Source organism: Fundulus heteroclitus, chromosome 23 (assembly GCF_011125445.2).
Source record: "Fundulus heteroclitus isolate FHET01 chromosome 23, MU-UCD_Fhet_4.1, whole genome shotgun sequence".
Lineage (NCBI taxonomy): Eukaryota > Metazoa > Chordata > Actinopteri > Cyprinodontiformes > Fundulidae > Fundulus > Fundulus heteroclitus.
Window position 1 is genome coordinate 25,044,684 of NC_046383.1, and position 27,675 is coordinate 25,072,358.

Genomic DNA, 27,675 nt, shown 5'->3' on the forward strand with positions numbered 1-27,675 from the left:
GCCGCTCTTAAATATCTCAGTGTTCCCACTGGAAAAAAGGCAAGTGTCCTTCAACACCTCACACTGATCTGAGCAAACTGTGACGAGAAGAGAAAGCCACAGAGTACTTGGCATGCTGAGCAAATAACATCAAAAGACAAAAAAAAAGAAAAGAAAAAAATCTGCAGGATGGAATATAGCATATGGAAGGTTATTTCTATTATAAAAAGGAAGGAAGGGTGTTCTTGGGCATCTTTGTGTGTTGAATTCATAGTGATGTTCTAGCTCGAATTTTCTTATGCAATCTATTGCTCTGCCTTCTAACCATCTCTCAGTTCATGGGAAAGCAACATCTTAGTATGACTATGTACACCATTTTTTAACAGCATCACCATTTCTTTCCTAACTTCTTTTTTCTTCTGCTTCTTTTTATTTACCATTCCAAATATGTTGTTACGTGTTGAAAAATGAATCAAGAAAAATAAAAAATAGTCTTCATAGATCAGCGGTAATGAAGAATTAAAAAAATGCAATCAGCTTGTCTCAACCTCTTTAACCACTTCTCGGTGTCCACTTTGGCTCAGTGTGTTTTTGGCTGAAGAGAGGACTGTGACACTAGACTTGGTTCGCATGTTTTCATATGCATGTATTCATATGCATGTATTCAATGCATTCTGCTTTGTTGATCAATGCAAACAAATTTAGAAAACTTAGGATAGTGCACTGTTTTCATCAAGTCTCCCCTTTATGCCTGAGACGTAGAACATTTGAAAATGGCCAAACCACTAATCAATCTGTCCCAAATGGATACCCTAAAAAGTAAGCGCTTTAATACCAGCCTCAGATAGAAATCCCGTCGGGCTTACGTGTGTCCTTTTAATATTGTGTTGTATCGTGATGTGGAAGCTTGACCCAGTGCAACAGCTGCATCAATAAAATTGATCAATTTAAATTTACACTGTAGAGGTCTCTCGAGTTCTGCGGCAGGATCATGCTGCCACGCTGACTTCACACGCCCTGTTCAAAGTCGCAGTGAACAGCAGCAAGTCAGATGAATCCATCAAAGGCCAGACTGGTTTTCCTTGTGGGAAGCATTTACCAGATCAAAACGAGCAGACAGCTTGTCCGCCTCTTGTAGTTTATTCTTATCTGAGCCCTGAAAGACTTGTCTCGCTTCATCCCTGGCCTCCCCGTGCATCTCCAGAGCTTGACGTTACCACTCATTGTTCCATTCTTCCCCTTCTTTAATCCTACGTCTCCTTCCTGACTTCTGTGTACACCGCGCATGTGTTTTTGTTTTCTCCTCCTGCTCCTTGACAGTTCCCTGCTCTGCGAATGGCGAACCCCAGAAAGCGTTGAACACAACAAATGTTCTAATCTCTCTTGGCCCTCGAGCTCAGAGACAGTGAGTTCCCTTGGATTTCTTTTCTCAACTGTTTAGATAGAAGGATGCCAGCATCTTTGATCACACAGCTGGTCTCGTGCCAATGTGGCACTGAAAGGAGAAGAAAGAATGTGGGGACTTGTGAAGTAGGCTCAGTGTTGCTAATCAAAGCTGTGAACGGCGAGATTGCAATTGGCCAATGAAAGTAGGCAGTGCTTCCTTTTATGTGAGGTTGACTGGATTAAGGCCAGATCTTTTGTGCTCCTCGTGTGTGCAGCCGTACACGTGTGTGCTGTGGGTGTCATCAAACCAAGACTCATCAACATGGCACACGTCTTTTGTCACAACAGTGACGCTGAGCTGCTCTGTCATGCTGGGTGACACAGCGCTCCAATTAATCGCAGAAAAGGACCACTAATGAAGTCATTATGTATTCCCGGAGTTTCATGTTGACACCAACTTTTCCCAGTAAAAGAAATCAATGACACAAAGCTACACGCAAAAGGCTCAAAGGCGTAGCGATAATGAGCAAGCAAAGGTGGCATTTGAGGAATGAAACCAACTATGAATCTGATGCTGTCGATTATAATTAGACCCACTCTCTAATGTTATGCAGCTTCCATCCTTGTCTTGTGGATTTTTTTTTTTTTTTTCATCTTTATTCAGATCTTTTTTGTTGCCTTTCACTTTGTGGAACAGGGAACCAAGAGCTGTGGGCCAGAAAGATAGGGTAACAGAAAAATCTATAGTTTAATCTGGCCAAATTCAAGCTTACAGCCTCCTTTGAGGTGGTAGAAGATTGTTTTAATGTGTCTTCGATGATAAAAACAGAAGCATCAATGTAAACAATACAATACTGAGGCCAAATAATAATGAACGGATGACTGTGATTATAAGCTGCTAAACAGACAACACACGTTCTTCTGGTCACTTTTTTAGGTACACAGTGGGGATTGCTTGTTACATCAATAAAAAAATCAATATCTCACATGACAGCAGCTCATTGCATTTAGAGCAAGCGGGGTAAAGAGGACTTGCTGAAGTTAAGACCAAGCATCAGAATGAGGATGAGAGGGATTTTAGGACTCTCACCCCCACCCCCTCTGGACACGGTGTTGAGTGCATGAGGAGCTAGAGTGTAATTAAAATGGGGGGAGGTTGTGGAGGAGGGAGGAAGAATAATTTCCTTGGAAGTCTCGTCTTCCAGCCTCTGGACTTAGAAATAACTGCCCGGTGTGCTTTGCTAAGTTCCCCAAATCAACAAGGTTATAAGGACATGTCTTGTCCACAGTCCTCTTCCCATTGACTCCATGAACTGTCAGGTTTAGATCTGGACTCTGACTGGGGATATTCCACAATCTTTATTTTTTCTTCTGGTTAGGCTTTTGACTGATCTTAGTTTTTCTTCAGATTTGCATCAGCAAAAATCACATGTGGACGAGTATTCGTTGCAATGGCTCAAGAAAAATGCAGAAACAAAACAGCAGCATCATTGTGTAAATAAAATTAGCAGAGCTGCAAAACAACTAAAACTAAAATGTTGAAGAAAAAAATGCGTATAAAAAGATAAATATTGCGATAAATACTAAGAATTGTAACATACCGTATTTTTCACTGTTGGAAATCATTGAAAATTGTCTATAATTGCACATGAAAGAAAGAAAGATATGGGTGTCACACCCTTGGGGCAAAAGCGTAATCAGTCTTGGATGGGTGGTGGAGAAGGCGGGGCTGAGGCGGGGGCTGGGGGCTAATTAATTGGAGTTCAACAATCTTTAGGAGTAGGGAAAGAAGCTGTTGTGAAACTTGGCTGTTCTGCTCCGCAGGCTGCGTAGTCTCTTCCCAGCCCCCTAGAAGTGAGACCAGTTTGTGGGGTGGATTACGTTTGCTGATTTTGGCTGTAGGCTTGGACAAACTGTAATGCGAGGAATATAATGCCTCTTCACGTTTCACCTTTCAGCAGGACCACCAGATGGTTTGGGAGCAAAACTTACTGGGTTTAGAAGTGTTTGTAATACTATTCCCCTCGGACAAAAACCCTGGCTCTACTTGAGTAAATGTAACCCGAGATGATGATGCTGCCATCACAATGTTTTATTGAGGATATGCTGTTTGACAATATTTAGGGTTGCTTCTGTGTGTGATTCATGTTTTGGACATTTCTGCAGCTCCTAAAGGATTACTGTCAGGTTCTTAGAAGCTTCCCTGGCCAATTTCTGTCTGTAATCCATTTTGGAGCCCAGTGCAGTTTTTGTGACATCATTATTGTCACCCTTTTTTACTTAATTAATGAAGACCATCTTCAATGTGCAATAGACTACATATGATTTCTGGAATTATTTTTTTGTATCCTTCCTCTGGTTGATACCTTCATGTGATGAGATCTTTTTTTTTTCCTTTCTATCCTCTCTGTAAACTATGACATTTGGCAAAGGATAAAATGAGCAAATGTTTTAGCTGGGCAGCTGAAATTTATTTAGAAATTAATCAGATTTAATATAATAGATGACCAAATCTAACGTGCTTTAGCAATGTTTTAGCTTAATTGTGAGTACACTTAAAGGCATACTATGCAACATTTTTCAGTTAATTAATATGTTCCATACCGTTTTTGATGATTAAATGAGTCATTTCAGGTCGAACTAAGGTTTTCTCGGCCGCCCTGGTGGTCTGTGGGGGAAATACCGCACTTGCAATTGCAGGAGCAGTCGGCCCGCAGTCACAGGCTCAGTAGTCTCGTGTGCATCATGAGAGTCGGTCTTGCTTTACGGCGAGAACTGCTACACGCCCCCAGTGAAAGGTGTGCTGTTTGTAGCGCAGTGGCGATATTTGTGCAGTTATCATGGCGGAACCAGCGAGAAAACAGCGAAAGCCCATGTTGGAGCAGGCAAGAAAGAGGAAAAGGGTTCTGGACAGAGAGAGGAGTCGTACACGGGTAAACATAGAAGGCTGCCAGGCTGACGCGGACCTCGCGTTTCTGCTGATGCGATTGTAAGTAACATTGTAGGGTTTCCCTCACGCTACAGCCTCGCCGACATCTCCAAAAAAAATAATAATAAAAAAATAAAACTAACTCGATATGCGCGCCTCTCCGCTCAGCCGGTCAGCGGTGCAAAGTTTGTCTCCCCCCCCCCCCCCCGCTCCGCTCCGCTCAGCCGGTCAAATAAACATGCAAGCATATTGAGTTTTATTATTATTATTATTATTATTATTATCTTTTTTATGTTGGCGAGACGCTACCGCGGCGGCTGCGGCTTGGCGAGGCGGTGGCGGTAGCGTCTCGCCAACATAAAAAAATAAATAATAATAATAATAATAAAACTGGCGAGGCGGCGGCGGTCGCGGTCGCGGCTTGGCGAGGCGGCGGCGACCGCCTCGCCAAGATAGCGCTGCAAGAAGCTTGATGTTCATACCTTCACTGTGTTAGTCATTGTTTGTACTGCCGTTTTTTCCACTTTTCGTTGCGTTCGCCTGTCTGCTAAGCTCAAAACAACCGCGCCTGGCTTGACGGAGAACCCAGAACAGCTGAGCATCTTTATGACAGTGCACTTTTACTTTCGCCCTCTTGGGGAGCCTCGCTGGAAAATCAACCCCGGTTGCATAGTATACCTTTAATAAACTACCTTGTTACATCTTTTATGTTTAAATTAAATGGGATGAATTCCAGTGTAATAAAGTAAGAAATATATTTAAAAATGCGTGCATGTACAAATCTCTTTCTTGAGAAAGAACCTCGAATTAAGCTTTTAAGTCCAGTTGGGGACAAGTGTTTTTTACTATTGTGTGTAAAATAAAATTAATCTAACAATATACTGTTTCTCAAAAAATCTGATTTACAATAATTTCATCTTTTTATTAGCATGCCTAAACTGACATAGACAGTGGTTCTGGCTCAGTGGGAAGAGTAGTCGTCTTCCACTATGAAAGCTGAAGGTTGTAGGTTCAATTCCAATTTCTCCTGCTACATGTCAATGTGCCCCTGGACAAGGCACTTAATCCTAAACTGCCTACTGCATATCTGTGTATTAATATGTGCACATTTGACAGTGTGATTGGGTGAATGTAGCTATGGTGTAAAGTGCTTTGAGTGTAAAAATATGTGTTGTTGGTGGACTGACTTATTACTGGACTAGACATCACAGAGAAGGAGAAGTATCTGAATAAAGACATATTTAGAAACAACACAAATCAGAAGTAACAGGTTTAATTCAAACCATGGCCAATATTTAAGCTATGGTTAAATATTTTGAACATAATGCATACAACACATTATAAAACTGATGGAAAGTGCCATGTTTAACACTGTGTGATATCACCTACTCACACTGTTGGAGAACTGAGGAAAACAATTGCTTTGAGTCTGATGGGGCATATTTTTATATATATATAATTGCATTACATTTAATTTCAGCGGATTAACACTTTATGACCTCTTTTGTTAATTTTTTTCTAAAGAGGCAAATATAAGCGGCTGAAAAATCAGGACAGTAAGCTGGAGGCACCTGAATGTGTAAATGTTCAGATAGGAGAGATTTATTTTTTTTCTTTTGAAATACCTTTTTCCTAAAAAATATATGGTCTGCTTCAGCATACTTTCCTGTGGCAAAACAAATGTGGATCCAAGTGCATATTCAGTCAGATGGAAGGATGGTGAGGAGAAAATACATAAAAGTGTTATATAAAATAAATCAAAACTAAAGACAGATGGTAAGGTTTCTATATGAAACTGGCACTATGGGTAAAATATTGCAATAATTGCACAAGGCGTGAAAGAAGAGCTACAGGTCATTTCATGCCAATTTGCACCCCGATTTGAAAACACATGTGCCGTTTTGTCCCTTGCCATTTCCTTTTCTTATCTCAAAACAATCCAAACACTCAACGCATTGTGTATCAGTTAATTTCTGTTTGCAGTTGTGTGTTTTGATCATTTGTAAATCTAATCATAAAATGCCTAATTCCCATGTGTACATTTATTTAACTTTATATAATTTTAAAACATTTTTATATTACACTTTATTTCCATTATCTGTAATTCTGATCTCAGTTTGCACCAGTCCACCTTGTGAAACATGACCTTTTATCACCCAAAATTAAACCACAATACTTTAGCAGCCTCCCACTGGTACATACAATTTATTGGAATTATGTTCCTCACAGCAGAGGATAGTCAGATTTGTTTAAATGTATTTACAACTAGGGATGGGTACCGACTTCAGTACTTTTATGGGTACTGACTGAATCCTGTCTGTACTACCAGGTACCGAACACGTAAAATCAAATGGTACAATGTTTCTGTACCTAAACGCATCACTGCGACACCGAGGGAGCAGTAGAGTGGGCGACTGGCTGATAGAAAGCACTGTCTCTTTTCAAAATGCGCAGCGGATTACGATCGCTGCAAAAGCGAGGCGAAGTAGAAGATTTCTTAATCTGAGGAAACACCTGGTCACTGCTACAGATTTAGCAAGTTTCTCGCTATATTTAGCGACTTTTCAGACCTAGTGACCTTTCCTCAAAAAAAACGGCTAACAAAAAAATCTAGCGACTTTCTCCCTACAAGCTTCTCCAAGCGCTGTCTCCCAGACAGACAGACAGCTGCCTCGTCTTGAAACTCGCCTGTAGTCAGAGCAAAGAGAGGAGAGAGCAGTCTCTCTGTTCCCTCATTGCAAATGTACCCTGCTCTGATTTACAAATCGGGATAAAATAGGTTTTTAATATTTTTTTTCTTCCCTGAAATTGTTGCACTAAAACAATTCCCTGAATTTTATTCACACACGGCTTTAATCCCTTATTCGCCTTGTTCACTCTGTGCCTCTTATAACTGTTGTTCTGGTAAAACTTTGTTTTATCATTACATTGCCTTAATAATTTTTCAGGCAATGTATTAAAATTAATAAATTATTTCTTTCATTTATTTAATTTGTAGATCTAAACAAGTTTATATATAGAGAAATAAATATGTTAAGTTGAAAAAAATTATTACTGCATAAACACAAAAGTAGCAAAAATAGGTACTGTTAAGTACCAGTATCGATTCCCAGGTGAGTATCAGTATTGCGTTGGTTCAAATGTGAAAGGTACCCATCCCTATTTAAAACAGTAATTAGCTGTTTATGAATGACCACAGCAGTTGGTAGAAGTACAAAAATCATGAAGGGGCAAAATGACCACAATAAAGATAAAATACGACAAGGACATGGAGAAAATAAGCAAATCAGAAAGGATTTACATCAATGAGACTCAAGACAAGACATCAGGTTTGGTCATTGCCACATAGGGCTGGGTGTCAGTGTATCTGATTGAGGAGATAAAACACAGAACCTCATTTTGAACTTAATGGAGAAGCAACAAAAGAGAACCCAGATTATCAAGAAAACCCAACTGAGCCTTACATATTTTTTTTAATGAACAGAACAAGAACAAAGCTAAAAGACAGAAACATAAACCCTCATAAACGAAAAATACAAATGCGTTGCACACATACAGTGTGTTCTTTTAAAACTCTGATGTGTTGTTCTGCGTCAATAATATAAACAAAGATGTGAAAATTTACTCAGGGCCATCACACAAACTGGTAAACTATGATAAGAAAGATCAGTTTTCTACTTTCCCACAGTCATAATTAAAAAGGTTTTGACAGGGTTCATTTGGGAAGGTTTCTCGCATCTTGTTTGCATATATGTTTGCCATTACATTACTGAGCTTTAACTTGTATTTCTTGATGCAGCCTTTAACTGTGTTCGCTATGTTTCTTAGAAATGTTCTTGAGGCCATGCATGAATTTTCATTCTTTTTCTTTCTTTTTTTTTAATACGGTGCTGCCTGTAGCCCCAAGAGATTGTGGCTTTTCAATAAAGCTTTCCCAGCATATGGAAATTTCTCTGAATTCGCTAAAGATTTTAACAATATTATGTATGAAAGAAAATAAACCCACCACAATTCTTTGCAATTCAACATCTTAAATTATTTAGTATTTTGCCCGCAGTTTCTGCAACAGTGAATTCCTTCCTAACATTATAGCTGCCTTTCTTCTTATTTTATAACATCAAACATAGAAAACTGTTAAGAGAAACTTGCTGTTTTTCTGCTGACAATCAAGACAACAGAAATTACCACAGAGCAAACGTATCCACCCCTGCTGATTTGGTCATGAAGCTGCTTTCTTGAAGAAAAGTTACCCCCCAAATCTACTTTTTTTTGCTTGTAAACTGTTTACATGGATGTCTTCTCGTGGTGTCTACATGTCTTTGTCATTATTCTGCAGACACAGCCAGCTTATTATGTTGCATATTATATCAATATGCAACATAATACACATAAACTGCTGAAATGATGAATGGAATTTAACGCTTGTACAATTATGCAGGTGTCATTATAGCGCATGTGTATTAATCATAGGTATGCCGTTTGGGATGGGTATAGTTAGCTGTCAGAACACCCGGTCACATAGCTAACAGCGAGAGACTTAGCTTGACAGCTTTATCTTCTTTCTTTTTTTCTTTTTTTTCCCTTTTTTCCCTTTTTTTCTTTTTTTTTTCTTTTTTTTCTTCTTTTTTTCGCAGTTTTATCTTAAAGGTATACTATGCAACCGGGGTTGATTTTCCAGCGAGGCTCCCCCAAGAGGGCGAAAGTAAAAGTGCACTGTCATAAAGATGCTCAGCTGTTCTGGGTTCTCCGTCAAGCCAGGCGCGGTTGTTTTGAGCTTAGCAGACAGGCGAACGCAACGAAAAGTGGAAAAAACGGCAGTACAAACAATGACTAACACAGTGAAGGTATGAACATCAAGCTTCTTGCAGCGCTATCTTGGCGAGGCGGTCGCCGCCGCCTCGCCAAGCCGCGACCGCGACCGCCGCCGCCTCGCCAGTTTTATTATTATTATTATTATTTATTTTTTTTATGTTGGCGAGACGCTACCGCCACCCGCCTCGCCAAGCCGCAGCCGCCGCGGTAGCGTCTCGCCAACATAAAAAAAGATAATAATAATAATAATAATAATAATAAAACTCAATATGCTTGCATGTTTATTTGACCGGCTGAGCGGAGCGGAGCGGGGGGGGGGGGGGGAGACAAACTTTGCACCGCTGACCGGCTGAGCGGAGAGGCGCGCATATCGAGTTAGTTTTATTTTTTTATTATTATTTTTTTGGAATGTCGGCGAGGCGGTAGCGTGAGGGAAACCCTACAATGTTACTTACAATCGCATCAGCAGAAACGCGAGGTCCGCGTCAGCCTGGCAGCCTTCTATGTTTACCCGTGTACGACTCCTCTCTCTGTCCAGAACCCTTTTCCTCTTTCTTGCCTGCTCCAACATGGGCTTTCGCTGTTTTCTCGCTGGTTCCGCCATGATAACTGCACAAATATCGCCACTGCGCTACAAACAGCACACCTTTCACTGGGGGCGTGTAGCAGTTCTCGCCGTAAAGCAAGACCGACTCTCATGATGCACACGAGACTACTGAGCCTGTGACTGCGGGCCGACTGCTCCTGCAATTGCAAGTGCGGTATTTCCCCCACAGACCACCAGGGCGGCCGAGAAAACCTTAGTTCGACCTGAAATGACTCATTTAATCATCCAAAACGGTATGGAACATATTAATTAACTGAAAAATGTTGCATAGTATGCCTTTAAGTTCCACAAAATACCACTAATCAACATAGATGTTCCTCATTACCGTTATACAAACTCTTACGGTGTTATCGGACAATTGCAGAACAAACAAAAACAAACGCTATGTCTAAGCAAACTGTAAGCTATGTTTAACTTGGCCCGTAGCAAGCTGTTAGCATTAGCAGCTAACGGACATTAGGGAGCTTGTCTAAGCTGACTTTTAGCCACATGTCATTGTAATGAGGTAAAGGGGATAGTCCAATCAATTTAAATATTTTTCATGGGTGTGAGGCACAAGATTCCTAACATTTATTAATCTTATTGCCCTTTTTCAGTTAGGAATCCCGTAATAATAACATGGATGTTATCTATGTATGAAACAGCATGGTTTTTATTTTCACATTTGGTAAACACGGGGTATTTTTGTGAAATCCAGCATCAGAAAGTCTTTTTCTTTTTAAATCTGCTTTTTATTATCATTGTATAGCTGTTAAAAAATAAATGCAATCCTGGCCCCTCACTTTTAACTTAACTAAAACAAAGTGCTAATCATAGCTTTAAGGCAACATGTTGATAAAACCTGTTACATACAGACATGTAATTTTGCAAGTGTAGGTTAAAACTCAAATCTAGGCAAAAGTGTGACAAAATAATCAGTTTTGTGGTCAGGAATGTAAAATCAAATGTAGAAGCTTTAAGCTTAAAGCAACTATGGAGCTCAGCAAAGCGACAGAACAAGATGTTCAGGCTTGCCTAAGGTTAGCAGTGACTCCATTTTTTTACCTCTTTTAAAAACAACAGCTTGTCAGCAGAACACAGACACACGGAGAGAAGCAAAGTGAAGAAGAAAAAACTCTGGCTGTTTTGGAAAACAACAGCCACGGATTTGAACTACAGCAGCTTTTGAGCACACTTTAAGCAGCCATTTACACTTTCTGTTCACGACCCAGCGTGTAAAGAGACGCTCATCTGTAAGATGAGAGGAGCAATAATAACCTTTACATCTGAGTGACAGCTTGCCAATATTAATGAACTTAAATAAAGCGAATAAGGTGCAAAGTTTGGGAATCGATGCAAATCACCAAAATAAACGGAAACTTCCTGCCAATAAACGGCTCTGCGTTTGACAGCATACATTTGTCTCCAGGTATGCTCAGAGCCGTTCGCAGAGACGAGCTGGCGAGAGAAAAGGATGATGATCTAGCCTGAGGTGTTGATGCGGAGTCTGGTTTTACTCATAACCTCTGCCCGTTCTTCCTTCCCTGAAGCTCACAGCTGCACAGACGGCGCTTTGCTCCATCTTCCACGGGTTGCTATGGCGACCGCTGACCAAAGGAACATGAAAATTATGGCCTTCCACATCGAAAGGTATTTTAAAAGAAGTGGGAGGCAATTATTTTATTTGGAGAGAATGTCGAACTGGATTGCAGACAGCTCTCAGCTGTTGGGGGGGGGAAAAAACGTACAGAAGATTTCTAAACAGCAGCAGTGGTGAAAGATAAAGTTCGCAAAGCAGGTGTGGGTAAATGGTTTGGTTATCTATTCACAGAGAGGCAATTCTGCTTCTTTATAACATATGTATGATTTTTTTATGTTTTGGGTTAAAGGTATACTATGCAACCGGGGTTGATTTTCCAGCGAGGCTCCCCCCAGAGGGCGAAAGTAAAAGTGCACTGTCATAAAGATGCTCAGCTGTTCTCCTGGTTTCTCCGTCAAGCCAGGCGCGGTTGTTTTGAGCTTAGCAGACAGGCGAATGCAACAAAAAGTCGAAAAAACGGCAGTACAAACAATGACTAACACAGTGAAAGTATGAACATGCACACAGAGAGAGAGAAACCATTCCAATGTTACTTACAATCGCATCAGCAGAAACGCGAGGTCCACGTCAGCCTTGCAGCCTTCTTTTTCTTTTAGCTCTTGCCAGAGCCATAGAGGGAAATAGTTGCGACACTCTTTGATGTCACCGCCAGGGCAGTCACGTGGTTCGTGTAAACCGCTATAGTTCCAAAACATACGCTGGCTTTCATGTTCTTCTATGGCACAGACAGCAGCGATTGCGTTATTTAACGGTAAATATATATATAAATATACACTCTACTACTTTTTCAGCTGTTATTGGCAGCAAAAAGTGTACAACGGAGTCCAATGGGAGTGTCGCAACTCTTTCTCTCTATGGCTCTGGCTCTTGCCATTCGGAAAAAGCTTGCCTGATGTTCACCGTGTACGACTCCTCTCTCTGTCCAGAGCCCTTTTCCTTTTTCTTGCCTGCTCCGACATGGGCTTTTGCTGTTTTCTCATTGGTTCCGCCATGATAACTGCACAAATATCGCCACTGCGCTAGCAACGAGCATGCCTTTCACTGGGGGCGTGTAGCAGTTCTCGCCGTAAAGCAAGACCGACTCTCGCGATGCACAGACTTCTGAGCCTGTGAGTGCGGGCCGAGGGCAAGTACGGTATTTCCCCCACAGACCACCAGGGCGGCCGAGAAAACCTTTGTTCAACCTGAAATGACTCATTTAATCATCCAAAACAGTATGGAACACATTAATTAACTGGAAAATGTTGCATAATATGCCTTTAAAAAATGGCTTCAGAATAATCAAACTTTTTTACTTTTTTTTGTAAATGCATTCTAGAGAACAAATTATATATGGAACCAAATTCCGAAAACAAGTGCTTTTTCAGACATACTCAAGACTTTTTTTCTTTATATCGATCTTCAGCTTGAAAGGTTTTCTATACAGGCTTCCTTATATAATATTTGTGTGTGTTTCAAAAAATTTGTCAGTTCTACAAATTTCACTTTATGGTGATGTGATTTAGAGATTATAAACTACTAATTTCAATATCTTGATTGTGCTTTCTATTAAATACCACAAGCATATGTTCCCACACCCATGATTGCATGTTTTCTTACAGTTATGTGGACCCAGTGATTTAAGAATTAGATCTTGGATTCTAGACAAGTGTATCATTTGATTAAAGAGTTTTTCTGTGTTTTTTTTTTTTTTTTTTTTTTTTGAAAACATAATTGTTTGACTACAGGATTGGTGAAACTAAAATCAATTAAGCACCTCACACTCTTGTGGATACTCTCACCAGGCTAACAGTTTGAACAAACAAACCAGTAGGTGGCTATAATAGAAAATATTGCTGAAATTTGGACCGGTTATAATTCTGTTACATTCTCCCCTTAAATAAAACAGATGCTTTTTAATTAACTTTTAGCTTACCTCACAATCAAATAGATTTGGATAGTGTACGCTGTATTCTGTGTTATCCTGTAGTTCAGAGTTTATAAAAGTTTTTCAGGTGATATCAGGTTGCAGCAAAATGTGACCCAACTCTGGGTCAGACTGAGTGTGAATGCTCAGTTTTTGCCCATATCTGATTTTAAGTCAGATTTGACCCACTTCTATATGTGTGACTCAAGTAAGAGCAACCAAGGATAATTTGATGAGACGTCACTTTACCATCGACATGTGTCACAACTTAGCGGCAGCAGCGGCCGGAAGTGATAGTAGTTAGCAAGATGTTAGACCTCATTAATATCAAAATCTGTATTCAAGCCAAATTGGAAGGATTTTATAAGATGAGGGAAGTAGCACATGGCTGTGCAATCCTGCACACCGAGGACTTTGCAATGACTAAGAGGTTTTCTCTCATTGCAGTCTATTACATATACATTAGATTGCAACAAGTGTCCTTTCTTAGGAGTCGAGAGAAGAGGCGCTGACATATAGACTTAAAAGTTGTCCTCAACATCCTAAAGTTCTGAATGAAGTCTGTCTCTGTGAAGTTGTTGACATCCCTACCCCACCATTTCTGGCCCACATCCAAACAGACTTCTGTGCTAAATTGGCAGCCAACGCTTCGTAAAATGCTACTAAACAGAGATTCACGCTCTTTTTTAAGACCTATTTCCTCCATGTTTTCTAGACCAAAGCATGCTGGGCTTGACATAATTATTATTGTTCAGTTGCGCAAACGGGTCAGTTTGGAGCCGCACACAGTTCACACTTAGATGTAGACAACATTTTAAAAGTTATGTGACCAACCTTGCAAAAAAATCTGATTTCAGAAAAAAAAATGGAATTTATGTTCAATGTTCGGCTGGTTTATTTCAATAAGGCCTTTTTTATTTACTGTATTTTAGTTTGACACATCCCTGTTTCTCTCTATTGTTAGTGTTATTTGTGTATTTTTTTTTTTTGTCGCAACGTGATTGTAATTAGTTCATAATATGACCATTGCTATTTTTCATTTCTGTTCATATTGTTGTAAAGTTACAAACTGAGTCTTATAAGAAGAAATCAACTCACAGCTGCCAAGTGCCAGCTTCTGCTGGCTGTGCCCATCGAGTTTGCAGTTCAAACTACCCGACCTTGTCCAGATTTGGTTAAAAAAATGTAAACATGTTTGTTTGACTGCGACTGAGGTCGAATCCGGTCGGTTCCCCTCTCACCCTTGCAGACGCCATTCTTTGCCTCCTCTCACACTAACAGATTATCGGCCTGTTGACTGATTGCAACTGGTGCAGACTGAGGAAGACTTGCCCCTACCGGGAATCAGGGGTAAAATCTGGCAAAAAAAAATCATGTATTGTATCCCTGGCTTTGCTTCTAATTGTATTGTTCTCAGTTGAACTTCATTACTCTAATTGATAACCATTTTTTAGTGTTTCCCTGCTTTTTTCCCTTTTTTAGTCTTTCAAGTTAAGCTTCCCAGATTGTTCTGCCCATCTTAAGCCATGCTCTTTCAGCAAAACATTTAACACGCTTAGAAGCAAAATGCTGGAATATGAAATCTAAAATTTTAATGCCTTGTGTTTTTATAAACTTACCTTTACGATGGGAGGGTGTTTGCAGACTGCTGTTTGAGCATCTAGGACTACATGGGGGTGCAGTTGGCAGCGCTGTTGAATTGCTGCAAGAAGATCCTGTGTTCGATTCCCATCCTGGGCTCTTTCTGCATTGAGTTGCCAGGTTCTCTTCATGCATGTGTGTTCTCACTGGGTACCCTGTCTGTCTTCCACAGTCCAAACACGTTGTTGTTAGGGTAATTGGTTACTCAAAATTGTCCTTGTGTATGAATGTGTGCGTGTATGCTTGTTTGTTTGGTGTGTCTCTGTGATTCCCTGTGATGGGCTGGCGACCTGCCCAGGTCTAACCCTGCTCTCGTCCAATGTCTATTCCAGCATATCCCTGCACGACCCTGTAAGGATAAGCAAGAATAGACAAGGGGGTGATGATTGAGAAGAATTTGTTGTCGTTTTGTTGCTGTCCTTAAAAACTCTCTGATCCTCATTTTGTATCTTTTTGTACATTTCGCATGCAGACAGACTTACTTGTGCGTGTGTGTTTGTTGTGTAGAGATTTCTGGAGCATGAAATAAGCTTTCTGGGAACAGTGACGATGAGCCCGGATGGTGTCCCCTGGTACTTCTTAATTATGTACACACAGCTCTCACATTAAAATTGTAAATGTCAACTCAAAGCTTCTGGCTATTGTTGTTGTCATCCTCCTGGTCATGGCTCTTTGTGAGATGGTGAGATGTTGTCAGGATAATGCAGCCGGTCCACATTTTTCATAATGAACAATGAATGAAGGGCTTAGGGTCAAAGGAAATCTCAGGCTCTGAACCAACCATAAAAAATGCAAAATGCAATTTTTACTTTTTTTAAGACTTAAAACTAGACTCTCAATACTCTTAATTTTTACCCTCTTTTAGCTTTTTCTTCCTCCCTCTCACACTGAATGATATGGGATTTGATGTGCGTGGAGGTGCTTTGTGTGCTCTGCACTGATGAGCCAGGAGCAGGTAGCTTGACGATAAGAAACATATCGGGGCTCGGCACCTGCTCACCTGTCTCTTGACTGACTACGCAAGCTGATTGCGTTTGGAGTGTCACTTGTTGTCATTTGGTAAGCCATAATGAGGGAAGCACATGTTGTATTCAGACTTCGAAATTCAGTTTAGTTTTTATGCTACTTTTCCACAAATGTGTCCTAAAAATGAATTAGCAACCATACACAAACCTTCACTTAAGTTACTTTTATCACTCACAGAGATAAGGAAAAGAGATAATATTTATCATTGTAGAACCAGAAGGTGCTTGATTTCTACATTTGTTTTATTTTATTTTAACCGTGAAACAATGGCTCTAGAGCTCCAATGAATTTATTTCTATCCATTTCCTTAATGAGCACTTTAATCTACATAAATAAATGTTGTTTTTTTTCTGATTGGTTCAGAGAAAGCTATTTTTTTTCCTAGAATTGTTCTCGTCTGGGAAATGCAATTGGTTCTGTTCAGTGCACCGGGATGGGGTGCATGGTGTATGGTGTATATAATAAGGGACTCGCCCAGGGTGCCATTCATGCAAGAACTGCCTTTGTCTACAATATAGGCTCCCACTCTTATTACAATAGTCAATCTAGCAGTGATGCATGCATTATGTCATACATTTATAAAGACTCCAAAAGCAAAGCACTCAAAAGGCACTCGGTGAACAGGGACTTCAATTTGGTCCCCTTGGTCAGTATTCTGACAGTTTATAGTCTCCACAGGACTATAAACACACTGACACACACACAGACACAGACACGTGTAAACAAACACTGATGCATAAATCTTTCAGTGGTCCTGTCATAACACCACCACTTTGCAATCAACACTGGTTTCTCAAACTTCACACACATGGCTGAGCACCGGCTATCACAGCGGTAGAGAAAGGAGGGGAGGATACGAGCTGCGACAATTAGCAGTGACAGGGTCTTAGCCTCAAGGAGCGAGGCAGTGAGCAGCCAGTAACTACCTTAAAGCTACTCCACCTCTGCAAGTTCATGGCTGACTCAAAGATGTGAAATCTACCATAAAATGCTGAGGTAGACATCAGCATCTTGTGCCGCCGTTTGTCAGCTTTTGCTCCCAGGACAAGACATATCATACTGTCTATAATAAGAAGCAAGGACCTAAAAAAAATATTGCCGACATGAAGTATTGTTGATATAAAGCCAGTGCAGTTCTGGTGAAAAGGCTACATACACTCACTTTAAGATGTAATTTTACACAGATTTTGGCCTTTTAGAGATGCCTTTATCACACAATAAATTTGTCTGAGCAGAATTTACTCAAACTGAAGCAAATTTACTAAGAAACAGGTAACATTTGGTCCCTCTCAAAAAATATTTCTTCAGTTTGAGTAAATTTTATTCAAACAAATTTCATGTGCAGTTCCTTAGGGTTAGATGATTTTTTTAAAAAAAAAAACACCTCCATTGAATTCCATAAACATGAATTGGGTGCACAAGTTTGAATTTAATGTGAATTTTCTCTAATCCACATCATTAAAATTAGACATTGAATATTTGAGCGCAAATTTGAGGTCCCTCAGCAACCTGTTTCAGAATAATCATGGCTGGAGTTTTAACTGCTTTTTCTCACAGATTTAGCAGAGATAACTTAAATGGTTTTAGTTAGACACAGATTTTGAAAACGTGCCACACATCTTCTATAGGTCATCATCTACAGGTTAACATTTAGGCCTCTTCAGAAACTTATGCCTGGTTCACAGGGCAGGATAATTTTTGCCCCAATATTCCCCCTTCTGTCATGTTCCAATCATCCAGGTGGCTCTTAAAATAATCTTAAGAGATATTTCTGCCACGTGTGGTGTGTTGAGAATGATCTATTCTGCTCACGAGGACATCCGGACTACTCCGACCTCAAATTGGGGATATTCAACACGTTGCATTGTCTAGGCCCATTGTGTGGCGAGGACAAACGAGCACGCAGCCTGTTGAATGTGACATGTAACCAATCAGAAACGAGGTGAGGCAAACCCTGAGGGAAAAAAAACACAACTCACCTCTATATTATTGTGTAGCAAATGTAGACCCTGTGTTTGCGCTGTTTCAAATCCTTTAATCAACACCTTTTATTTTTGTAATATTTTTTCTCTGTTAAAATGAGTCCACAAACTTTCGCCATTATTCCTCATCATCGTCCATGTCTATTTACTCTGAACCCACATTTAATCTAGAGAGTTTTTGCGAAATTCATATCTCACACCTGAATGTCCCTGAGTGAAATCTGTTTGTGTGTAGTGTGTTGTACACTGTACAAGCAAACCGACTTTTTTTATCGTTATTTGTGGTGTCGCTCAGGTTTTGAAAAGCGAACAACAATTTTAAACTCTTCCCTTGTGGACCAGGCATTGGTGTTAACATGCTTTATCTATTAAAAAGTCAGTTTTAATGAGTGTTTGTGGTTTGGTTAATTGTCCAGTCAAAACCAATTATGTCTGAGATGCAATTCCTTAAGTTCACATCTGACTTGACGTGAACTTGAGGAATTTGGAGGTAGTCTTCCCTCTTCTTTATTCCACTTTGTGCAGTGCACAAATGATGATGTTACCACCACTGAAACCTGGTACATTGTTTTTCACCATGACTCTGACAATCATAGTTCTTCTTGTGGTGACCAAGTAGCTCAATCTTTATCTCATCTTACCTTAAGACTTCTCTATAAAAGGTGCGAACTGGTAATCCTCACATGGACAAGTACATGGTTGAAATGAATGAAATATAAACTTCTAACAGGACAACAATCCCAAACACTCAACAAACCTGGCAGTGAAATGGACAAAGCACTCTAGAGGGCAATGCAAAACCGGTAGAGTCAGACACTTGTAAAAATAAATGCCTCTATCATTTTCTATGAAGAAACCCACACTGGGCGCGTCAGATTTGTGGCTGACACTCTAAGATGCAGCCCCCAAGATCTTTTTTTTATACCGGTGTCGATGCTATTGCATAGACCATACACTGAAGCTCCACTAAAGTCTGGTACTTGTAGCTGCTCTTGTTTTCCACTGCTTTGGTAGTTCTTCTGTGATTGCACAGTAGCACCATTTCTGGTGGGGTAAAAAAGTTAAACATGAGGAAAAACAAATATTTGATATTGAAAAATATCAGAAGATACGTTAACCTCATTTGCATCCTTTTAAGGACAATGACAAAAAAAAGATATTGACTGGTGATCTAGATCTAGTTTGAGAAAAGATAAAAAGACGGAAAACTAAGTTAATAATTTTGAAGTTGTTTAAAATATTCAGATGGTTATGACACATTTTAGTCTATAATAAATTAATGTATTAATTTATTATATTTACTCATTTACTTTAGTGTAGTAGGCTATTCATTTATTTATGTTTCTTATGGTAGGTTCATAGAGTTCCACTCCAGTTAAAACTACTTTTATATGAAACAATGATTTGTTTTTTTGCTTTTGTTGTTTGTGTGCTTGTTTTTCCTTTTCCTTTTTTTTTTTTTTCTTTTTTTTCCCCACTGATGAGTGTTTTTCGTTTTCAAATGCAAAGTACAGAAAACCTACAGGAGTATCAAATCAAAAATTTATAAACTTAAAACCTGCCATGATTTAGAATCCTGTTTAGTTGTTTTGGACTTTTCTTAATCAGCCTTCACCTCTAGGCAAGGCAAGGCAAGGCAAATTTATTTATATAGCACAATTCAGAACAGGGACAATGCAAAGTGCTTTACATGATTAAAATATAGCAAATTAAAACAGAATAAAAGCAAGTAGGAATAAAATGTAGATAGAAATTAAGCCATCATGCCCTGCTTCTACCAATTCCTATATGCTCAGCCAGCTGGACTCTTCTTTCAAAAGTTTCCTGTGTCTGCATGCTGCAGTTCTGCCTGTTTCCCCATGAGTTCCAGCTGCTCCCTCTGCCTGTTCTGGTGGTTCCCCGGTCCACATTTAAATTTTTGATACTGACTATTTGCACATTTTGGAACTTCTCAGTGAACGTTAATCTTGTACACATTTATGGAACTGCTTAGTAATCTCCATCGTCTGTAAAGGGACTGCTATGTCTTTTGACTCGAGGATAAATCTTATTGAATGCTCAGGATGTTTTGCACACTTCAAGCTTCTCAGAAAGTGCAGTTGGTACAATCAAAAAATAAGATATTAAAACATATCTTGTTGTGTGTGCATGTTATGCGTAACATATGTGCATTATGAGCAGGGTCTCAACAAAATTTCCATATGGTAACACAAAATGACAAAGATTCTTGAAAAATTTGGGGTCTCTTTAAATTGCCCTGCAGAAGGTGCAAAATAACATACCACACACCAGTGTACCTGCAATCTTGTTGGTAAACTCCACATTGCTATTGATTGTCCCTCCATACTCAGTAATCATGCTGTGGTTGCTGATGTGAAACTATGTTATTGATCACACGTCGTTAACAATGAAAAAAGTGTACCATTTTGGCCTGATTCATCACTAGTCATGGAACAGCCTTCACACAGTGGCCCACCCATAATTACAAATAAGATAAACACTGGTTTACTTTCAGGCAGGTGCCTTACAGAAAAATTTAGAGCACTTACATCTAAAAAAGGTGGAAGTGTAGAGATGTAATGGGGTAAATAAAATGTGAACCTACTGCGTAGGCAATAAGGTCTGTATATGATGACTAAAGGCGAATAGTGTCAGAGCAGCAAGCGCTCATACAGAGATTACATATTATTTTCCCAAACATGGAAATCCATGACTAATGTGTGCAAGCGACTGGACATGACAATGATAAACGCAATAAGAACAACATGGAGTCAGCAGTTCTGCTTCAACACAACAGTGGAGACTCTTAAAATGTGTGCTTCACAGAAAGCTGCATATTCATCTCCTGCCTAAGGTGCATTAAATGGATTAAAGCACCAAGAGCAGCCAAGCATGTATTCATTTCCTCCACACTGAAGGTGAGAGCGGAAAACCGCCAGAATATTAGAGAGTGCCGCAAAGTCCCAGGACCATCTTTCCAAATCGGAGAGGGAAGCTTAAAAGTCTTCCTCATTAGGTGGTTTTAATGATGGATTGCTTTTGGGTTTTTTTTAACCCTTTTCCCTCTTTCCTTCACATTGGAGAAGAAGACCACCTTTTTTGCAGTCACCCAAAGGAGTTACAACTGTGACGTGTAACTACTTTTTCAGCCAGAATGAACATTTTCCTTTCCTAGACTTTAACCGGTGAAAACAAATGGGCTTTTTGGACAAACTTTAGCTACTTCATTACAGAGTCTTTCCGTTTTTTTTTTTTTTTCCTTCGAGGACAGTAAGGGCTTCCTTGGTCTGCTGTGTGTGACAGGTCATTAACTCCACTAATGCTTTCAGTTACAGTGCAGTTTCAGAAACGCCACCGCAGTGGCTCAGGCACACTGGTCATCTGAGGATACTGGGGCTCTGGTCAGTGTCTAAGCAGAATCTAATATGCAAAGACAGATCAGTGGCATCTGTTCTAAAGAATAATCAAAGCAGAACAGGTGCAATGCTACATATATGATGTTGTGCAATTAGGATCAATATAATATGAATGATAATCCTAATTAACAATTACTAATGATTAACTAAAAATCTCCATAGATGTCTCTGTGCTATCAATGATATGATATCTGATATGAGCTTGAGCGTACAGACTCTTACACAAAATGTGCACAACTATATGGGCACAATTATATGTGTGTGAATTTGTGACTAAATAGTTCAACTCCACAGTCAACATGAATGAGACAACAAACTCTCCACCGATATACTATTCACTAAACTACTGAAGAATAAAATAAAAGAATAAAATGCAATGTTGTTTAATTGATTACCAAGGAGTAGATGGCAAAATGGTGAATTATGAAACTAAACAATTATGGAAAACTAGAGACAAATAATAAACTCTGCAATCTGGGGAAAAACTTATTTTCCCCAGATAAACTAATTAATAAACTAGACAATGATATGTAACAATAATAACAGCTTCAGGAATGATGATAATAAGAGGCAAAAAAGAGAATCAAAGCAACAAAGACACAGAAAATGTGTATTTGTGCATCTGTGTGTCCGCACTAGCAAGCTAAGCTAGCTGCCGAGACCAGTCGGTCTTAGCTAAAACCAAGTCCTGTTGCCAATCAATAAACAAAGCTACAGAGGCTACACAAGCTACTGGTTTGGAGCAGCCACAAAACTGGAAACAGTAAGATACTGTATAAACACAGGAGCGGCATGTGTGTATGCATAGGCAAAAGATAAGAGGGAGAAAAAAGATGGAGTTAAATAAAACAATACCCAAAATGCAAAGACTGCTATATTAGGTCAAAATGGCAGTAATATCCCACCGATCGGCTTTCTTGAAGCTGACCAACATAAACCAAGTTAAGCTTAAAGCATGATTTAATCACCACAGTCGCTGTGTACAGCACTTTGGACAGAGGCATCTGTATTAAACGTGCTATATAAATAAAGTTGACTTTGACATTTACAGTGCAGAAGCCGGGGAGCTTTTAGCTCACTGCTGAGCGCAGCAGTACGAAACGAAACATGCCATATTTTTCGGACTATAAATCACACTTTTTTTCATAGTTTGGCCGATCCTGCGACTTATAGTCAGGTGTGACTCATGTATCAATTTTATATGGTGATTAATATTGACCATGAACCAACAAGCAAACATTACCGCCTATATCCACATGAGGGCGCTCTAGGCTTGTGAAAACTATATGCTGCCCCTGCACCACTTAATAATAATAATAATAATAATCATAATAATAATAATAATTGAACTTTATTGATCTCACAAAGGAGAAATTCACTTCTGCATCTTAACCTATCCCCTTGGGGAGCAGTGGGCTGCAACTGGGGGTTAAAGGTAGTGTTGCGCCAATGCCATTTTTTGGCCCCGATACCGATACCCGATACATGGCTGTGCAGTATTGGCCGATACCGATACCATCTGTTTGAAATTGATGTGTGTGTGTGTATATATGAAGAACTGCAAACTACTTAGGGTAGTAGAACTTTTTGTTGCCTACCTGGAATGGGTGACAATAGTTAAATAAACTTTTGGCTCTCAAAGTCCAAAATAGTGCAACATTCGTGAAATTATAACATGTATAATAGTAGTGCAACAGTAAGACAGTAAAATTACATTAATGATTGAATAATCTCTTTTAAACCCTGAGTTTTGGCTCTCAAATGCCAAAATAGTGCAACTTTCATGAACTTATATAACATGTATAGTACTAGTCGGGAGAGAGAAGGCTGCGTTCAAGTGACATACAAACATCAAAATGGTATCGGTGCCCTATTTGTTGGTACTCGCTGATTCCAATACCACGATTTTAGTGCTGGATCGGGGCGCTGTCTGATACTGGTATCGGTGCAACACTAGTTAAGGGTCTTGCTCAGGGACCCAGAATGGCAGCTTGTGGGAGTTGAACTCAGGACCTCTGGGACTGAAGCTCTGTGCTCTAACCACTAGGCCACCACTCCCCCCAAATGAATCACAAATGAATTGAAAGATTAACGTATAGACAACAAAGACTGAACACGTTTGTAAGTTGTTTCGCTGTTTCAGTCTGCATTCCCACAGCCAGGCGTTGCATGATGCAGCTTGAAGGGCCCAAGCTGGTACAGAACCCTGTTATTGGGCTGTCCGTGAAGCTAATAACAGCTAGCGTTAGCTTACAGGTCTGTTGTGCGGGCGGTTTACAACTTCTCTGATGCACGTGAGCGTTATGTTGCTCTGAAACATCTATGTCGTACTGTTATCTTAGCACACAGCACCATTATGCTCGCGCTCTAATTTCAGTGTATCCCTCGGCGCTCCAAAAACTCAGAACGGAAGAAGATCTCTGGAAGAAGTTCAAACATTTTCAAGAATTACAAGAAGTCCAGGTGCTTTTAATTTTTTTTTTTTACTACTCTGACTGGGATGACAGAGAATCTATACCAGCATGGGAACTGTAATATGTTTGCTATAGTTAATTTATCCAGTTCGGCATATTTGCAATATTTGCAATGTGCCAGTCAACAACAAATGTCCGGTCGAGGCAACAGGATCAGGAGAAAAACAGATGGTGTGCTGTATCTGTGTTGCACCAGGGCAATCTTGCAGGCATGCAACTGCAAAAATATAAAGGATTAGGAATATAATATAATTTCATTTAATAGTATGGTATTTTATATGTTTTGAAATCTGATAAGATCACAACTATTTATTTGAGAAGCTATCTTGTAGTGGCAGTTTTCTGTTGCCTGCTTGGAGCTTCAGAATGCAGTCAGGGATTGAAAGACTGAGATGTGATGCACTGTTAAGGAGAGAAAAATTAATACAGCAACACAAATAGAACAGAAAAGTAACTGGCCTTTCATATTATGTTTTAAGCTTTTTTTGCAATTTATTTCCATAAGCTTTAAACTGTTAGCATATCAAACAGCACAGAAATGTGAAGAAGCCACCATTTATGTCCATAAATGGACGTATCAGCACCACTCATTATTTCCTAGGGCTGTTGTTCACTTTCTCCTTGATTATTTTATCGGATGTATCTGGACCACAGTGAGGCAAAGGTTTCCCTCTGCAGGGTTCTTGTTGACAAAGTGAAAGGAGCAAATATACAGGGTTTTCACATTTCTTCAGATTTTAGGTCAAACTGTGCAAGAAATACTGGAGCGTCGCAGCGACATGTCTATAAGTTTGTGGTTGTAAAAAAAATGAAAAACATTAACCAAACAGCAAACTAATTATTTCAAAAGTAATTACTTTAAAACTAATTACTTCAAAAATTACAGCTAGCTAGATATAACACTGCCAAAACAAAGGACTTTACGACAACTTCTTCTGGAAGGTGCGCTCTTTATTAATTTCATTGCCCCACAAACAGAAATAATCCAGATGCCAGTTGGTTCTTTTTAACAGGTAAAAACCCTCCTCCAAAACCTGGCTCGGCATCAGTGGCAATCCATTAAAACCAACTGGAGTTTGTGTCTTGCAAATATTTAATTTGACAGTGCAATTTGTTACTGCTGCTTTGCATTGTGAACTGATTACAGTCGGTCTCATTTTGATAAAAGCTGATGCTTAGAGATGTGAGGTCATTAACAGTTATGACAAAAGATTCACATTTCCACTTAATGTTATATTTTAAAGGATACCTTGTTTAAATAAAACATACAAATTCAAAACAAAACACAGCTTATTGGTATTACAGCTAATATATGCTAAACATCAAAGTTTTGTAAGTCATCATATTGCTCAAAATCCCTATAATGCAAGAATAGCAGTAAACATCTCTCCATCTAGACACCAAAGTACTGGGCCTGATGTTAAATCTGTATCCTGCTGCTGTGATGTCTATCTGCATCAATCCTAAAGCTCTAATGGAAATACAGGAGATTACCTCTCCAAATTGACCAGTACAATATTTGGTAACCATGGAGGGAGAGCACAAGCTTGTTGACAGACAAGCTGACCAAGAATTTACACAGATTTCACAGACAAATCACAAAAAAAATGCAAAATGTACTTTAACCTGAAAAAAGTGTGAAGTCCAGCCAATTTTCTCTTCAGAAAAGAAGACAAGTTAGACACTACTGGTGTTGTCTCTGATTCAGGAGTGCCTTAACAGACATCTTGAGTAAATGGGCCACATTAACTGTCTTCCTCTGAGTGTGGTGGGTCTTAAAGCACTGACTCGTGCTCCAGTTCATGCCTGGTGAATCTATTAAATGGTCTTTGCTTCACAATCCTCTCAAGGCAGCAGATATCTGTGTTGCTTGTGCAACTTTTGCTTTAATACTTTTTTTCTTCCACAGAGCTTTGCTGCCACACGGTACTTTCAGCCTTCTTCTTAAGCACTGACCTTTTGTGGCTCACCCCCTTTATGGAGGGACTCTGTGACTGTATGCTAGACAACTGTCAAGTCAGGAGTCTTTCTCATAGTTGTGTGAGCCATAGCATAACATTGCTGCAGGAGAAAAAAAAGACAAACATTCAATGCATCTAAAGAAAAAAATGCCTTTTTAGGGTTTTATAAACTGTATCACATAATATTAAAAATGAACAGAAATAAACAACTGAAATGTATCACTATGTTTATTGAATCTGTACAATGGTTTTAATTTTTTTTTAATTTGAGTGAATAAAATTAAACAAATTTTTTAATGAAATGTATTTGATAGAACAAATAAATCCCCTGTTCCTTGAAAGGATAGCAGTTTCCCTACCCTTACAAGGAACTGCTAAAACTCTAACCTTTCAGTAAAAGTGTCATTACTTTCACTACACAGTCTTCAATAAATGGTCCGTTCAGTGTGTTTTAACAGCTAGATAGAGAGATACATTACAGAAACCTGTGCTGACACATTAGAAAAGCGCCAAAAAAAAAAGAACAAAAAACTGCTCACTGCAGCAGACTTTGGTCCAAGTTATGTGGTGGATGAGTGGAGCCTGGCTGGGCCAAAGCGTGCAGGCAGCGGGAGCACAGCATCTCAGCAGGCTATATAATTACACACCCTGATGGCACAGCCACTTGGTATTCTCTGCACACCTACTAAGACATACCAGGCCTCGATAAGTCAGTGGTAAGAGACGGAAACAGGAAGCAGAGGGAGAACTATTACAGACGCTTCAATCAGTGAGACCTCTGACAGCGGGGGAGCCTGGGTCATGAATCAACCCCTGACTGCTGTGTGAACCTGAGGCACGGAGCCTTTTGACAGGCAGAGCCAACATGCTGTGTTAAAGGAGGAAATCTGACATTTTATATTTAATCTCTGATGAGTGGAATCACCTCATCAGGTAAATAAACAGCAGCACTCTTCAGGCGGGAAATCTATTGGAAAAGCAGCAACAACATCAACAACAACAACAACCGAGTGTGCTCTGCAGCGTACGACAGCGGGGTTAAAAGATCACACAAATGTTCTAGGTACAGAATTGTACTGCATTGTCCACAGCTCGTCATTATACGTTTGAATCATAAGTGAGCTGTTGTACCAACTGTGGTTGTACCAAGCTTAGTGATATTCTATTTCCAGCTCATTATGTTGCTGTGTAAAAACGAGCAGAGAAGCTGCTAAGACTGCTTTCAGTGCAGTTAAACACAATGTAAAATTAATATTACAGACAGAGCATTCGGGGAAGTGTGTGTTTACTCTTAGGGAAATGGATTTGAGACTGGCACGAACACAGAAAGTGCGGATAGTGTGGGAAAGGAGCTGCATGCTTCAGACTGCTGAAGGAGTCCACTTCATTGGTGGTTACAAAAAGGGCGGGGAGCAGGGAGGGGCTTGTGGGTGATATCTCATGGGTGGGAGAGCATCAGAGGGTGGGAGGGTGAGGCAGCCATGCTGTACTTCTCTGAGAACGAGTGTCATTCTGAATCGTTCCGCTGTCAAGCAAGCTGCAGAGAACTGTTTGCTTCAGTGAAGGGTGACAGCAGAGAGACAGAGCTGCTCTGCTGCTGTCACAGCCACTCTGCATTTCACTTTCCAGAAGTGGGCGACTGCATGGTAAGCCCGGCTCTACAGACTGCTGGACCTCTTTGGCCATCCATGTCATTTTCTTTTAAAGCATGGGAACCCTATAGCGTCTGTGACTTGGATTTGGCCTCTATGAGATTCTCACGGTATGATAACTTTGAGTAGGGGGGAAAATAACAGATTCATGGCGTTTACATGAATCTTTTAGTCACTGCGTGTTACCGTGCTGAATCTTTTTTCTAGGACATACTTTGGCTTAGGGAACACACAATAAGCAACAAGCAATAAATACATAATGGGTACAGATAATAACACAACAAACAAGGTGTACAGTTTTTTTTTCTCTTTTTTTTTTTGTTTA

The 27,675-nt window shown here is 39.8% G+C and overlaps 1 protein-coding gene and 1 long non-coding RNA gene across 6 annotated transcripts in view; one reads left to right on the top strand and one right to left on the bottom strand.

Moving 5' to 3' along the window:
• Nucleotides 1-27,675, top strand: part of frmpd3 (FERM and PDZ domain containing 3) — a 163,475-nt gene that overhangs the window by 91,037 nt on the left and 44,763 nt on the right. Inside the window, exon 1 of one of the 5 annotated variants that reach the window (XM_036127197.1) lies at nt 11,186-11,342. The exons of the other annotated variants lie outside the window; for them this stretch is intronic. The gene's annotated coding sequence lies outside the window, so the exon portion shown is untranslated. Of the gene's footprint in view, nt 1-11,185; nt 11,343-27,675 lie in introns of those variants that run through there. 5 annotated transcript variants of the gene reach the window in all.
• The window catches only part of LOC110368480, a 119,873-nt gene that overhangs the window by 50,330 nt on the left and 41,868 nt on the right, over nt 1-27,675 (bottom strand). The gene's annotated exons all lie outside the window — the stretch shown is intronic.